The sequence below is a fragment of the Zea mays genome, chromosome 9, assembly GCF_902167145.1.
Source record: "Zea mays cultivar B73 chromosome 9, Zm-B73-REFERENCE-NAM-5.0, whole genome shotgun sequence".
Lineage (NCBI taxonomy): Eukaryota > Viridiplantae > Streptophyta > Magnoliopsida > Poales > Poaceae > Zea > Zea mays.
This window is the reverse complement of record NC_050104.1, coordinates 107,338,222-107,341,858: the sequence shown is the minus strand read 5'-3', so window position 1 is coordinate 107,341,858 and position 3,637 is coordinate 107,338,222. Positions and strand designations below refer to the sequence as shown.

General features: G+C 41.8%; 1 long non-coding RNA gene across 1 annotated transcript; it reads left to right on the top strand.

Moving 5' to 3' along the window:
- The first annotated feature begins 696 nt into the window (after window positions 1-696).
- LOC100274047 (uncharacterized) lies at window positions 697-3,189 on the top strand. Its single transcript, XR_559039.3, has 7 exons — window positions 697-922; window positions 1,483-1,633; window positions 1,717-1,844; window positions 2,012-2,078; window positions 2,159-2,272; window positions 2,360-2,602; window positions 2,686-3,189. It is a non-coding gene; the product is annotated as an uncharacterized lncRNA (long non-coding RNA).
- The last annotated feature ends 448 nt before the right edge of the window (window positions 3,190-3,637 follow it).

The following is a 3,637-nucleotide window of genomic DNA, read 5'->3' as shown; positions in this document are numbered from 1 at the left end:
AGGTGTGAATTATTCTCTATTATATGATTGGAAGCATGACTAAAGGAACTAAAATAAAACAAATATATAAAATATATTTTTGTACTTCATGCTGAAGTTTTTGAACTGTGCATTCTAAATAATTTTGAAATTAAAAACTACATTTGAATTTAATTAGATTTGGGAATAGACAATAGGAAAACAAATTCGGTATAGAAAACAGAAATAGAAAACAAGAAAAGAAAAAAGGTGAATCGGCATGGGCCGATTTCCCAATCCGGCCTAGCTCGCCTCCGTCTGCGCCACCCTAGTGGCAATACCCGTGCTGACTGGTGGGGTTGGGTGGTCGGCCACACTATCCACACTCATTCGCCTGGAACCTGTCGCTGACTTGGTGGGCCCCGTGTCCAGTTCTCTCCTCCTCCCAAATCTCCGGCGCATGCCGCACCGCAAAACCGGGGCTCCGCCTGGGATTTCGCTAGGGCCGTTGCAACAACTCAGGGCGAGTATTGCGCCAGTCTCCCCTGGTTCCATGCCTATAAACCACTCATGCACCCCTGGTGCGTCATCGGGCCAACTAAGGGCTTGTTCGGTTAGCTCTCAATTCATGTGGATTGAGTGGGATTGGATGTGTTTGAAACCCAAACAAGTCAAACCTTTTCTCATTTTTTTCCAATCCCATCCAATCCATGTGTTTTGGGAATAACCGAACAAGCCCTAAATATATCGTGGCCAAAAAAGGGTGGGAGCTCAAAGCCGCCGCATCCCCACCTTGCCTCTGTTACAGTTCGGTTCCGCCATGGGGGCCAGGGCGAATCGTCATCTAGTGTGGGACTTATACCAGGGAAAATTGGATCGAGGGAGCTCAATTACTTGCTGAAGACATTCGGCGCTGTGAATCTGCCCTCCGACGAGTTCGGGTGTTCCTGCGACATTGACTACGGTAAAACTCCTCTCCCCGACTTTGCTGGTTCACCCTCTATGCTTAACGACCGGTAGATGACAAGATGGGGCACCGGCGGGCAAGATCGCTGTTGTCGGCCATGGTCTACGCCGTGGAGAGGTGGCGGCGCGGGCGTCCATTTGGCCAGAGGTAGGGGATAGGCCGATCACCGTCCGATCGGATCTGGATGACCAGGATTAGAACGCCAAATACCTCTTCACCCCATTACATCTGAACCGTAATCTAGGTTAATCTCTCTATAAATATAATCTGAGTAAAAGGTAACCCCTAATCAAGTTATAATCTAGATTAAAGTTGAATTAGTTATTCAGAATATATTTTCTCATATACTGTGTACTAATCAATTTATAATATAATTTAATATTCAAACCACATAGATCTTCCGTAAATCATAACTCGGTATTTATATTCTTGTAACCTTATCATCTTAATGATTTATTCACATTAAGGGCTTCTTGACTATGTTTGATTTTTTAGAAATATTATAAGTTGCCTGAAGGAGATAATCATACCGAGCACGTACACTCCATGTTCCATAGGAATGTGGCAGATGTTGTTGCAGATATGATGTACTATGCTTGAATCCCGGTGATTAATCAAGCTATGTTGAGTAGTTAAGGGTGACGTCCAGACATTAAGAGAGATGTGTCGCAGTATGGACTAAATATGACCGAGCAACAATTTCTTCAGGTAAATGATGTATGCTTGTGTTGGAACAATTTCTATTGCTTGTAGACGTTAGAGTTATTTGTAAATGAATTGTGTTTTTGTAGCATTCGATTTCATATGTCGCTGCCAATTATGTTGTTTGGTGCGCCTTATGTCGTTATTGGGCTTCGAATGAGTTCAATGCAAAGTCTGTGCGATAAAGTTCCAATCGTGGAATCGAGTCATACCGCAGGTATGGAGGTGATGATCACTTTCGTTGGGCAAAACAAATGATAAGTACAATTCATTCTGTTTTCATGATTGTAATTGAGTTGTATTTTTTTATTATAAAGTTTCTCAAATGTACGTACAAGAAGCTAGCAATGGTGTAGTGTCTAATGATGTTAAAACATACCTTAGGGGGCATAGAGGACCAGATCCTGCAAACCTAGATGTGTTGTGCAACCAAGTGGCAACATATCGTCTTGTGAGTGTTTTGAAATGTTTGGTAGATTTTGTTTATATGAAATTTTGTATATAAGAATTGCATTATTCTTTTGTATGGAGTCTGCATATGGCGAGCTGATGTCTAGTCAGCATGCGCGGATCAAACTATGACAAGAGGACCGCATCTAATGATCCTCAGGCTGTGTATGCAAGTGGAGGAAAACCTTATGGAAGGTGTAGATTCTACATATCTTATCTTGTTTCAATGGGTTAAGTGCAATACATGCATTCTAAATTTTTCGTGTTGTTATTTGTTTGTAGGTACTCGATGTTCGATAATGTCATTGACACGAGTCAGGTGAGGGTTCAGAGGAGAGGTTCATCGAGGTCTACTGCTCGTAGCTCCTATCTCTCCACCTCAAATCCAACTAAAGTTGAGCGATTACGAGAGGAACTTAGGAACCAACAGGAGTAACAAAGGGTCCAGGAGGATTCCTTGAGGCAAGTTGTGCAACAATAAGCCTACTATGCTTCTCAGTTTCAACAACAACAAGCATTCCTTAAGTAAGCTTGAAAGGCAGTACCACTTCACTTTAAGTTATATATTTATTTGAAACACTAACATGAATGAATTCGACACTTTTTAGCAACTAGCACAAGGCCAAGGGATATCGCTCCTAGTGCCCCCACCTCCACCTCCCATACAGTTTCCTTGGCCTTCACCTGGACATTGGGTATGTGAATTCATCATCATTCGAGGAAGAATTACTTGTTATATTACAATGTAACTTGCCAAATGTCATTTGCACAAATATATTAGACCCATCCACCTAACCTTGCCGGTGTAGCAACAAGTTGACGATTATGACTTTGTCAATGCATTCTACGCCAATGGAGATAATGAACATCACTCGCCTTAGTTCCCCGATGATCATTTGATGTGTTTTGTGAGACGTGAGACGTTTGTGTCTTGTCAAAGCTGTGACTTATGAGATTGAATTTGACAATTTTGTGACTTTTGTGCAATGAAATGAGTTGTTATTGTGAGATGTAATATGTGAAATGTGGTGTGGTGTGACTGTTAGTATATTTGTTATGTTGTAGAATGTGGTGTATAATGAAAATGAAACAACATTTGTAATGTTGGTCAATATAACTTCCTAGATCAAGCTAACTTCCTAGAGGCTAGACAAGTCATAGTAAGTTAGTCAAATAACTTCCTAGTGGCTAGACAAGCCATAGGAAGTTACTGGGCTGACAACGTCACCCCCGCGGACGGTATCAACCCCGGTAACTTCCGAGAGGGCTCTAGGAAGTTAAGCTAACTTTCGATCGTTTCTTTCCGAGAGCGCAACTTTCGACGGGGTGGCTTAACTTCCGATGGGTCTTCTAACTTTCGAGAGTATAGGGATAACTTCCTACGACCTGGGCTCTAGGAAGTTAAGTAGTTTTCTATAGTGTGTTGTCTCAGTTGTTCACTTAACAAACCAGTCCTTAGGGTGAATCCATCGAGAAACCAGCTCAAGCGTCCAGATTGCTATAAAACCACTTTTATTTCCTTTGGACATTGCATCATTAATTGAGGTATCATCATCGTCT